Source organism: Nelumbo nucifera, chromosome 4, assembly GCF_055504915.1.
Source record: "Nelumbo nucifera cultivar China Antique chromosome 4, China Antique-T2T, whole genome shotgun sequence".
NCBI lineage: Eukaryota > Viridiplantae > Streptophyta > Magnoliopsida > Proteales > Nelumbonaceae > Nelumbo > Nelumbo nucifera.
In genome coordinates, this window is record NC_142652.1 from 24,883,696 (window position 1) to 24,897,195 (window position 13,500).

General features: G+C 35.4%; 1 pseudogene across 1 annotated transcript; it reads left to right on the plus strand.

Annotated features, from left to right (window-relative positions):
* The first annotated feature begins 8,067 nt into the window (after positions 1-8,067).
* On the plus strand, positions 8,068-11,966 carry LOC104603121 (SUPPRESSOR OF GAMMA RESPONSE 1-like; annotated as a pseudogene). The gene is made up of 7 exons (XR_016085648.1): positions 8,068-8,081; positions 8,169-8,310; positions 9,905-10,090; positions 10,182-10,668; positions 10,834-10,986; positions 11,149-11,550; positions 11,667-11,966. The product of XR_016085648.1 is annotated as an SUPPRESSOR OF GAMMA RESPONSE 1-like (transcript).
* Positions 11,967-13,500: the final 1,534 nt, after the last annotated feature.

The following is a 13,500-nucleotide window of genomic DNA, read 5'->3' on the forward strand; positions in this document are numbered from 1 at the left end:
TGCAACCTGAAATTATTTTGATGCATTGTTGTGGTTTCATCTTAACTTGAACAATTTTTTACGGTCTTAGAGTGGAGGAAATATCTCTGTACTTCTATGCTTTATTTCATAATTCTAAATGCAAGGCTATAATGACTATTGGAACGGGCTTTGCATTGACTGAATCATAGGGCCACGTCAATACATTGAGAGTCATCACTCACTTTTAATGGAGAACATCTGGTTTTTTGAGGTGGGTGAAGTATTGTTAAAAGATATGAAGCATATAATATAAGGAGAAGTATAGATAAATTCATTGCAGAATTCTGATTTTCACTGCAAATCTACAACATTTCAAAAGGTCAATTAACCCCACCTAATAAGTCAATGCCTGTCCATAAATTAACATCAATTCCGAGCTGACACGTATTCCAACTGTACTTGACAATTAATTTATTAGTTGACTGGTATTTTATCAATAATACACGCCACGCCTTAAGAAAATGGCTCACATGGATCAATTATTCAGATCAATAATTGCATCAGTGTCCAGTGAGCTGCTGATCATATATCAGCCAATTTATTATTTCTTGAGGTGACATTCAATTCATCCACCTTTTTTTTTTCATGTGGCAAATTTCAGACAACATTTCTCACTATTGCTTATTTGGAAGGTTAAGCTTTCAAGAAATAATAAAATGGCTAATAATCTAGAGAAAAAAAAAATGTTGTATACCTCCCTACCTCAGGCTGTAATTCTGCATGGGTTTCATTAGTTATCTGAAATATATATATATATATATATATATATATATATATATATATATAGAATTTTCATTTGTACATGTGGCTGATCCGATGAGTACTTTATCAAATTGAATCTGTCAAGTGAAATGGTTCTTTTTTTTCTCATCCTCCATATGCAAGTGGATAATGCAGAAGATCCAAAATATGCTAGTTTGTTTCATGTACAAGAAAAGAAGCTAAGGCTGTGTTTGGATGCAATGCAAATAAATTTGTACTGATACAAAACTATGGAATGCAAATGATTAATTTGGATATAAATTCTAACATATTTTTGTTTTAAATTTTAGCTTATTTTGTTTGATTGTAGTACAAATGAAGTAAATTAAGACATGAAACAAAATAAAGTAAAACACAAAAAACAAAATTAAATAAGAATTTGCATTTTTTTCATTTTCGTTCCCATGTATTTGCATTAGTGCAAATAAAATTATACTTCAACCTAACGGTCAAGCACATGATGAATCATATATTTGTTGGATTTTGGAGAAGTAATAAATCAGTTCCAAAACATCAGGGCGGTGCTTGGCATCAATGTTGTTGCTCCAGAAAATGGTGACACGTCAATGCTACATTGGAAAAATCGGTGTTCCAGAAAACAGTAATATGTTTGAAACCATTTTTCCATAAAAAAAATGGTGCTCCAAACCATGCCTTGGAAATCAAAAAGGCGTGGTTTGGGGAAAATCCGAATTCGATGTTTTCTCAATTTGGAGCTTGTTATTGCCAACAAGGACATGATGTAACAGTGACGTGGACTTCCTTTAATAGGTACCAGTGCTGAAAACATATATAGAGCACTAATTCCAAACAGAAGGTGTTGTTGTTGCCCCAGCAAGCTCAAACCCTTCCATCTTTTTTTTTATCTGAAATTGATTTATTTTTCAAATTTGCCCTTCTTATCAATATCTCAAAGGTAAAACTACAACTTTATTTTCTTTTGTTGTTTATAAAGTTTGCATTGTTTTTAATAATAGAAACAGGCCTTAACTCTTCTACATAGAACCTATCATTTTTCCATATTAACACAATCCTAACAAGATTGGATATTTCCATATAGTCAAGGGAAGTGTCTCATTTTAATCCTTTAATAATTTTTGGGGGTGCATCAAGTGAGTAGTGGCTTGTTTGACACGTAAGCTAAGTATCCCCAGGTGAGATACGATTTCAAACCCCACTACCTTTGGGAAGAGTTATTAATATTGCTAAGAAAATATTGTACTATACCAAGGAAAATTAAATTATGACTCCATAAGGTAAATCAATACCAAAAAATAATAATATTTAGGGGGTAAGTTTTTTCTTACTTTATATGAAGTTGTTCATATGCATTGAACCGGAGTGTCGTATTTCTTGTGTGTTCTATTCATTAGTCACCTTTCTTGTTCTATTCCTTACAAATGTAGGCCATGGCCCATTGATTATAAAATGAAAAGAAGGAGAATATCAGTACACCGATATTTGGCCATTTGGGTATTGGTGTGTATTGATTTTTAATCCTTGGTTATGGGGCAAAGTAAGGTTAATTTACATGAGGCCATTACTCAATGGCCATACCATGTAGAGCCTGTAGTTCCACAGATTACGGGTTTGACCCCGCTTCTCCAAAATGGAGTGCCTATGTGACCATTTCAATTATTTGGTCTTGCGCTGATAATTCATCCTTTGAATTATGAAGAATAGGCTGATCTATCATTTATGCTTCACTGCAGGGGTGTCAATTGTATTCAAAATTTTGATTTTAAATTTGAAATTTAATATAATCGAATCGAATTTGGATAATTCAAATATCTAATTGGTCACTATTCGTATCGAATAGTTAATTGGATTCGAATTTGGATATAACCTTATTTGATTTGATAAATATATGAATTCGATGTATTATTTAATTCTTATATATAATATATAAACTATTTAAATTATAATTAATATATATAATAATTAAATTATATAAATAACTTATATGTTTATATGCTTTATATAAACAAAATATTTATTAATTTTCTAAAATAATTAATTGATCGAATGCGAATCAAATCAAATATTCAAACATTTAACCAAATTTGAATTTGAATATAAATTTTCAATATCCATTAGATTTTGAATCAAATTCGGATATTGGATTTAAATTCAGATATTGTTTGATTTGATTCAAACTTGATCCATTTATACCCCCTGGCCTTTTCCTTTTTTCTCCATATCACCACAAGTATCCTTTGTTTTGTTTCCTTTTTCTTTCTAGCTCGGGATGGGGTGAAAACTGAAAAGTTCACTCCTTGCCTACCTACCCTAATCTAGGAAAACCCAACAAAGTCATAATGCCAACTATTTCGTTAGGTCCAAGAAAATGGTAAGAAGCAAGAAAACAAATAATATCTGCTCCAAGAAAGTTGATTTTGTTTTACTGGAAAAATCTATGATGCAAAAAGGGCATGCTATGGGAAGAGTTTTGACCAATCAAAACTCACCCATGAATTTTGATAAAGAGCACTTGATTGTTTGTTTGACTACCACTTTTATGATTCTAATTGATCCATCAGAAAATTTTCAGATATCATATCTTTTTCATATCATAGTCAAACCATATCATACCATTTAATTTTGAGTGATGACTAAAGAGATAACACTTTTTAATCAATCATCCTCATAACTACTCATCCTTATCACCTTCAGCCTTTTGGAGAGGTAAGAACAGCCTAGGTGGTGGTGGTGGAACTTGGACAAATTGGCATCCAGAGGTTTTACCTTCATTGACCGGTTCTACAAAGAAAATGACCATCTGTTTGAAACTAGACCGCAATTGGATAGAAGCAGTACTTTTTGTGATTTATGGCATGGTTTTTAAAATTGACCCAGAGATAGAACTGGTTAAGGAGTCGGTTACTGGGTCGAACAGCCGATCCGTTCTGACAATAAAAAATAAAAAATGGTCAAAACCATTCAAACGATTAATCATCCGGATCAGCGATTTATTGACCAAAATCAATGATTGTAGTGCAATTTCCAGCTTCGGAGAAAACCGAAACCGATCACCTGACATACTTCCGGTTTTTCCGGTCCAACCATCCGGTCTGATCTAGTTTTGAAAACCATGATTTATGGTTTCAACTTCTTGCCATCACGTACACATATCCAAAATTTGTGATGGAACATTTTCTTATCCTACATTAAAACTCACTTTCTCGCTTAAAAAAAAAAAAAAGACAGTGGAACATTTTCTTATTACAGTTATTACTCCGTGCCATTCACGATTCGATTTTATACATGTTTGGTTTGGTAAGCATGTAATTTTACACTGAAAATCGGTGTAAAATTCCCACTCTCATTTTTTTTACACCGATAATCGATGTTACATCGAAATTATCGATGTAAATTTTACTTTTCTCTATCCAACGGTTACTCGCGTTTCCGACTGCATGTCTTTGTCCAACGGTTACTCACGTCTCCGGCTGCATGTGTTTACATCAATAAGGCTCGTTCTCTCTCTCGTTCGCTTCATCGATAAGACCCATCTGTCCAACGGTTACCTCTGCAACTGCTACTGCTTTTATGACACTACCAAAACCCAGTTGAAATGGCGAAGATGGACCTTTGCAACTGCTCTGCAATGCGTCTGAACCTCCACATCTACCAAAACCCAGTTGAAAATGGCGAAGATGGACCTCTGCAATTGCTCCGCAAACGGTATTGTGTCTGGACCTCCGCATCTACCAAAGCCCAGTTGAAAATGGCGAAGAAGAAGTTTTCCAGGAGAAGTTGCAACTGCTCTGCAACCGATTTCAGGGATGACTCTGCAACGATGCAAAACTCCGAATTGGTGCCATGCGGAGAAGAGGAAGAAGGGATTGATCTTAGGGCGGAGGAGTTCATAGCCAAGTTCTACGCACGGAGGAGTTCTAGGCACAGATCTCAGGGCGGAGAATTGCCAGAACTGAGGAAAATGGAGGCTCCGCACAGATCTCAGGGCGGAGAACTGCCGGAACTGAGGAAAACAGAGGAGTTCTACGCACAGATCTCAGGGCGGAGAACTGGCACAACTGAGGAAAACGGAGGAGTTCTACGCATAGATCTCAGGGCGGAGAACTGGCACAACTGAGGAAAACGGAGGAGTTCTACGCATAGATCTCAAGGCGGAGAACTGACAAAAGGGACCGGCGTTCACCGCCACTCGCGGTGCTCTGTTTCTTGGCCGACACAAAAATTGCAATATCTCGGTTGCAGTGGACTTTTACACCACTATTCTTCCAAACATACACAAGTGTAAAAGCAAGACAGAACCGGTTCAATATCCATCTGATCGTTTTTCATTTACACTGGTATATTTTTGTATTTACACTTCAAACAAACGAAGCCTAAAGTACTGATTGCGAGATTTAATTTTAAAATCTAATGTTTGTAGAAAAGCATAACTAATAATTAAGGAGATTTAACAGTCCGACATGTAGCATCCCAAGAGATTCCTTCAAGACTATTTGGAAGATAACCGTTTGGTTTGGATTTACTAGAACTCATGTGGTGTTATTTAAATAACATGGTTTGAATCACACCCGAGTCTAGTTGTTTTGTGTTGTGATGTGGATGTATTTTTGCTCCCTAGAAATTATCTATTATTTTATTATTTTTGTTAAAATAATTAAAAAGAAAAATCTAACGTTACCTAACATGTCTATTTTGTCTTTTACTGGATAAATAATAATTAAGTAATAAGTGCTTTAATTCAGCCAATCAAAACTGTTCTCAAACAACCCATTAAGTGTAAGCGTAGAACCGAGCACTGTCGTGGCCCCTCAGGCCCTATTGTTAGTCCGTTTGATATGGCTTGTGAGTTGAGATGATTGAGAGTACCTCTGTGCTCCAGAGAATTTACCTAGAGCAGTTTTGTAGTTCTTGCATCTAAAATGTGATGGTGGTACACATTCTCTGGCATTCCTGTGACAATCCAACTCGGAATATCAAAATCCACCAAAACCTAGAACCACCCTTTGGCAGGAATATGTGGGGTCATGCATTATGACGTATGAAAAGGGAAAATTCCACATAGTTACTCTATACTTTGGTTTGAATGCCAATTTACTACTCCAACACAGTGCCCAGACTTTCGAAATGCAACAATGTAATCGTTAATAGACCGTCAGTATATTAGGTGATCTCATGATTTTTGAAAATATCAAAATTACTCTTAAAAATAAAATATACGAAACAGAACCCAATCACTTAACAGAGAAAATTTTAGCAAAGTAGGATCCAGGTTTTATAAGCTAATCACTGGTTCCCAATCACTTAACAGAGGAAATCACAATCCAAATCTCTGTTTCATTGCTCAAAATCACTTTATTTAAAAAATCACAATCCAAATCAGGTCAGACTGTGGATTAGACCAAAACTATTTATTTAAAAAATTGAAAAAAAAAAATCTTAAAATTTTTATTTTATATGAATTTAGATATATACAATTGTTTATTTTATTAATATATTGTATACTATATATGATTATATAATTATAATATATAACTTATATTAATAAATTATATGTAAATATATATGGGCCATGCAGACTGTAAACAGCACGGTGCCATCCATGCCAGCCCAGCCCACGAGTGGCATGGCCCGATTCACACCTCTAGGTGCAATTCAAGTACCCTACTTAGAAATTTTATACTTCATGGGCCTGGACCTATGAACTGGCCCATTTAACAACACCTACGACCACAAAGAAGTTGCACCTCTAAGTAAGTGGATAGTAAATTTTGTCCAATGTATACATAAACGATATGGCCTACTTGTTTATATTAGAAAGTTCAAAAAGCACAGCTTATGAATTAAATCACAACCGTTAGATATGAACAATATCAGGCTTACAATGAACATGGAGGACAAGGTTTAGATGTTCAGGTAGGAGTGGTCATGGATTCTGGGTCTATGCCATTTAATACATTATATTTGATTTTTGTAATACTATGTACCATATAATATGTTATAGTTTATATAAATGTAAAGAATTATATACAATATAGTATATGTTATATGTGTTATCATATGATATTTATATAAAATATATTGTGGGCCGGGGTGAAAATGAAAATTATATACAATCAGTTAGAAGCTTTATCAATATGCTAGTTGGCATCTTAAATTTCTAGTACAGGGGTTAAATAAATACTTTTTTTTTTATATATATTGATTGTCAGAAAAACATACAAATTATGGTAAAACAAACAGAAACAAGAAAACTCGCAGAGCCCAAGAAACACAAAAACGAATAAGGAGGATCAGAACTCCTAATAACTGCTATATTCGTTCCCGTTCCATAAGTCTGATGTCTGTGCATTAAAACCTATGGCAAAAATTTCCAGCTTACTAATAACTGCTATATTCATTCCCGTTCCATAACACTACTAATATGTTGTCTTTGTAGGTATCTGATTGTTTTGCTCCAACTAATAACTAATATACTACTGAATGGTGAAACAGGATTCATGTAGCCAACCCCATATACTTGGGATAAGGCTTGGATGATGATGAATAACTAATTTATTAATTGGAGAATTTGATTCAATACCTTGAGGAAAGTAGTGTGTATGGTTGCATTCATTCTGAGTTTTCTTTTTGAGTCGGTGTTAGCTTTCATGTCCTCTCGAGTTTTATGCAGATTTAGCAATTTCCATATGTTAAAAGAGCATTAAGTTTGAGGGAAAAAAGAAAAGAAATAAGTAGGACATCTACCATGAATTTTTAACTCGTTTAATGATACCTTCAAAGAACTGGCTGTTGAGATTAGGCTTCTATAAATGTGTACAATAATTGTATGCCAAATGAAAAGTGATAGTGAAATATAAAAAATAAAAAAAAAAAGAAAGAAAAATGATAGTGGTATATATACATTCATAGCATTCCTCATTAAAGATAACCCCTTGTAATTAGTCTAGATATACTGAAAATAAAGAAACTGGATAATTAGTTTCCCATGTGCAGCTGATATTTTTTTCTTCTTTTTTGATTTTTTATGTAGAGTTTATGTCTTTGTATTTAAGGGAGAATTTGGTGATGAACCCAACTTCAATGGAATGTTTGTTTTACTGGAATATTTGAGTCCCTCAATGCTCTTCGTTGTATTCTGTTTTTTTTTTTTGTTTTAATAAAATTTCCTTTTCTTATTATAAAAATCACGTTTTATCATAAATAGTTGAAATTTCAATGGATCTTGAACATCTGAAAATTTTTCTCTTGTTAATATGTCATCTACAGTTCTGGTTACTGTGCCTAACATGCTTAAAGTTTAAGTTCATGATCTCTGGAGAGTAGCATGTACTAATATATTTTTTTAAATATTGTGATTAGAGTAGCTTTTGATTGCTGACTATCATTCTTTTATGTAAACCATGCAGAACATCGTGGTTGGTTGATGGACAAAGAATTGCAACAAAAATCAAAAATGCATCTGCAACATGTGATCCTAGAAACATTAAATGGAAAACAAATCCAACAAGAACCTGTCCAAACTGTAACCATGTGATAGATAACAATGATGTATGGTTCCTTAACTTTCATGGGTTTTCTGATAATTAACATGCCTTCCTCTATGTGGACAACAAGACTCTAGTTAGTGATCTTGGTGGTTTTCCTTTCTTGATCATAATTATCACATTTAGATGCCAGGACATGAGAATTCTATATGGGATATGCCTATTTGTGGCATTTACTCAAATTATATTGACATGCTATTTATCTTACAACAACATGATAAAATTGTTGTCAAAGCACATGATATTTTCTTGACAGTACTGATGCATGGACAGAGAAGACATAATTCACTCTTGGCAACGTCCTGATAAAGTGATAATCAAGTTCAATCTTTGATGGCTAATTGGAAACCCAGGGAAAATTGGGCCGGAATGCTTTCAGGATCATTTGGGGAACATCAATCTAAGCTTTTCATGCCCTATAGGAGAGGGAAGCTCATTAAGAGGTAAATTCTTAAAGGGTCTGGAATAGACCTAGTCTCATGGCTGGTCTGGTATTCAGGTGGAGGATGACTGCCAAGTGGTGGTTGGATGATTTTCAGGATCTACAGAGGGCTTTTGACCTCTACAAAACATTATTAGGGAACCTATGGTTATGGTGTCTAGGCGAAAAAGCCTGTTAAGAGTGGTACCTGGACCTGCCAATGAGATGGTGGATGATTCAGCTTGTTAAGTTACTCCTTGTATTTCTTCCATTACGCTCCTGATCAACTTTCTTCTGTTTGTACGTGTCCCTTTTGACTAGGTACTAGTGGAAAATTTTGCTGACATGTGTCTTAGTATTTATACCATGGTACCACACATTATCTGTACAAATTCTAGTAGTAAAGTCTTTGGTTCTTGAGATTCTGTTATAGGATCTGGTTTATGCAAATGAGAGAAGTATGTACTTCTTTCTTGAATTAAGAAAGTGTATTAGTAATTTGATTGTTATAGTAGATAGAACAAGTTTGTAGAATTTATAGTAGCCACTGGCATAAGAAATATATATTTGTCTGCATTCTGATCTTAATTCTTAGAAAGAGCTGCAAGAACCAAGCAAGTCAACCAGGAGTTTCTGATCTTTTGATTGATATAGAATAGAGAAATCTCTATCAAGTTTGTCCTCCATCCCTGCATTTTGTTTTCTTAGCTGTAACGGTGTTATAACTAAGAAAATAATAGTCAACGACTATCTTCTTGTTTTCTTGTTTTAATTCATCAAGCATCTCATATCTTGTAAATGGAATATCATTTTCAATTTGATTATTTATTATTTATACCATGCACTATTGATCAATACTAAAGGAAAAAATGGAGAAGTAAAAATAAGCCATTGCATTTAAATACAAGTTTATTTTCATTTATCAAAAAAAAAAAGTCATTGCAGATAGCTTAGCTAAATTTGGTGCTCTTTTGGTATAGTGATAGGCTTAGTCTATAAGTTTTTGCCCCCCACCCCCTGTATTGTACATCTTCTCATGTACTTTTTTTCTAATGAAATTTGGTTAAATTTTCTCAAAAAAAAAAGAAGTAAAAATAAGATAAAACTTATATATTCTTTTCCAGTTTGGCAGCTCCCAATGGGGATCAAAACCTAAGTATTACTTTTCTGTTTTCAGATCACCCAGGAGTGGCCAGGTTTACCCAGAGGCGTGAAATTTGATCCAACTGATCAAGAGATTATTTGCATTTACTTGCAAAAATTGGTGGGACCAGTGTGAAACCTCGTCCCTTTATTGATGAGTTCATTCTAGTTGTTGATGAAGACGATGGAATCTGTTATACCCACCCTCAGAACCAACCAGGTCAATCATAAGTTAATGTATACTTCTCTCTTCTCTGATCCTCTGTTACTTCCAACTGACTTTTGTGGAAAAAAAATTCTCAACTTTTTAGGTGTTAAGCACGATGGAAGTGTATCTCACTTCTTCCATAGAGCAATCAGAGCTTACAACACAGGAACAAGGAAGCGAAGGAAAATACTAGGTGATGACCTTGGTGATGTCCGTGGCACTAGACTGGGAAAACCAAACCTGTGATTTTGGATGGGGTGCAAAGAGGGTGCAAAAAGATAATGGTTCTCTATATGAGCACGACTAAGGGTGGAAAACCTGAGAAAACTAATTGGGTGATGCACCAATATCACATTGAGACAGGAGAGGATGAGAAGGATGGAGAGTTTGTTGTTTCTAAAATATTTTATCAGCAACAGGCAAAGCAGGGTGACAAAATTGAAGAAGATATAATGAATGAAGCGATTGGAAAAGTGGATCCAGTCACTCCCAAATCCGTGATCCCTGATCCCCCTCGTGCTGAAAGACTACATCCTGATCCTGATTGTGGACAAGAACCTGCATTTAATTGTATTCAACCCTGCAGCCAGGTGAAAAGAGAAGAATAAATGGAAAAAGGAAATTATTTAGAACTTTTCAGTGTAATCTATTCACCATGCAATTATTCGGATCAATCATATATCATACACCTTTCATGTAAAGTCATTTAGGATTGTTAATCTCTGCTATTTATTTATTTATTTCTGCAATATAAGGTCCATGCAGCAAGATCTGTAGAAGCTGGGGTGCCACCTGGGCAGGGGGAGCTTAATAATCAAGTTGACAGGGGAGAAGATCATGAAAGGTGGCATTCTGATCTTGACATTGGAAAAGAACCTGCATATAGTTGCTTGGTACCATCTTCCCAGGTAGATAAAATTCATTTGTCGAATTCTGCTCCCATGTTTTGTCACTGAAATTTTGGTCAAAGTCCCACCCCTTTCTCCTTCCTGGTTCCTGCTTATTCATTCATGTTGGTTTGCTTATGATTGGAACGGTTTACTCATTCATTTTTTCTTCTTTCACTTAAGCATCCTGAGATAAGATACTTGGAAGATGAGATGCAAACTGGATTGGAAAAGTTTACTGATCAAGATTGCCACAAAGTGGAAGATCATGATAATAACGTGGTGGATGATCGTGATAATCAGAATGAGGAAGATCCAAAATGGTGGGAAGGTGAATCACAGTTTCTGTTAGATTCTCAGCAGCTTGTGGAAAGTTTATCTCTATGTGATGAGCTTCTTCAGAGCCAGACCTCCAGTAGGGATGGAGATGACAAAGAAAGAAAGGAAAAACCCCGCCTATCTGATTATGCTCTCATAGGTGCAGAAGGTCTTAAAAAGGACTTGGAGGAGTGCCAGAATTTGAGCATTATTGATCCTGCTAATATTGAGCTTGATACACCTCCAGAATTCCGGCTGAGCCAGCTTGTATGTTTATGTCCCCCTCTATCCATTTATGCAATGTTTCTTTATATGGAAGTTTTGAATGTTATTGTCTAATTATAATCCTAAGATTCTAAAGAATTTCAAAAATGCTTTTGTAGGAATTTGAATCACAAGACAGCTTTACCCCATGGGTTGGGACCAAGGTGGCAAAGGAATGGAGTACGGATGCCAATTCAACTTCATGATGGTCAAGTGGATTTGCAAATTTGTAATATTTTTTGTTATCGACTGGAGCTGTTTCAGCTTAACGCATTTGAGAAGACAGCTTTAACAACAGTTATTCTGAAGAAACCAAAAACACATCATATTGCATTTGGGTGAAATCACTTGTAATGTTGCTGTAAGAAAAAAAAAAAAAATTCTTGATGAATCACTAAGTATATGTTTGGCATTGATGCTGCAGAGAAAATGGTGCTGCTGATGTGTGGATTGAAAACGGTGTCTTCTTTTTTGTTTGGAAACATTGCTGCCAGGTAGGACGTTTCTTAGAGCAACAGTAACACTTGTTCGGTATCACTGCTCCATATCTATTTTTAGCACTGGTACCCATTATATGAAGTCCACGTCACTGTCATATCATGTCCTTGTTGGCAGCAATGAGCTCCAATCTGAGAAAACGTCGAATTTGGCATTGCTCCAAATCACACTTTCTCAATTTCCAAAGCATGGTTTGGAGAATAAAAAACGGTTTCAAACATATTAACATTTCCTGCAGCACTGATTTTTTCAACGTGGCACTGATGTATCATTGTTTTCTGGAGCAACAGCATCAATGTCAAACAGACGCTAAATCAGCATGCCTGCCTTTCTCAGAAGATTGTATACTTTTAGGTTGTAGTCTTGTAGAATGTGATACTGTGCCAGTCTGCTAGATATACACGAAAGAAAGAACATCCAGAGGGAAAACTTTCCCCGCGCATCATTGATATGACCACCATTACAGTGACCTTATGCCTCTTGGAGGGTGGTGGTTCAGTGGATAGGCATCGTCATGTATCAAAATAACCTTTTACAAAGAATTCATCGTCTCCTGTAGAAGTTTCAGTAGCATTTTCCTAGTTGGTTCATGCACCTCTGTAACGGACCCCATATGGTTACTGGTTAGGTGAACTCGGTTGTATTCATGCATTCCTGCAGGGGCACTTGATCCTAATTCTAAAAGGATTCGTGCATCTGCATCTGTGGGTCACCCTGGTTGTTAAATGTTAATAGCAGTCATTGAAGTGAGCCGTTGATTGTTGTGTGCCGTGAACACCCTAGGCATGTAGCAGATAAAATCAAAGAAACTTAAGCAGCATTCTCACATTTATTTAATACATAGACAGATCTTATTTAATTAATTTATTGGCTGCACCTAAGCTTCTTCATGCTATCAACACACTCATATAAAGGCTTTGAAGAAACGCACTATTGCAAGTTGAAAAAGGATGCATGTACCTCCGATTTGTTAAATAGACAAATCCTCACTGAAGCATTAGTAGAGGATCCCAAGTTTTTCTTTAGTCAAAATTGCTTCAGCAAGTTTTTGCTTATAATCTCTGCATCTTTGGAATGATGCACTAGTTTAAACATAGCAAGCCTGCAAATGTACATTGGTTGCCCAATTTATTTTGAATCATCTAAAATGTGTATGAATGAATCTTGCGAGCTTCATTGGTTTCTTGTAAGTTGTAACACGCACCATGATAAAGCATTGATATCGTTATTCATTAGCATGTGTACTTTGCTAGAATCCATCAGGACCCAACAAGCAAACCTTCGTAAAGTATGAGCGAATCCACTCTGCAAAAGATGCACCTCCGCACTCTTGTACTCATCTGTAAACGCCTTATAAGCTCTATGGATATTGTTCTCTTAATACAAAATACGCGACTACAGCGATTAGATCCCTACCCCTAGTCCTAGTCCTACACATAACGATTAACGAGTGCA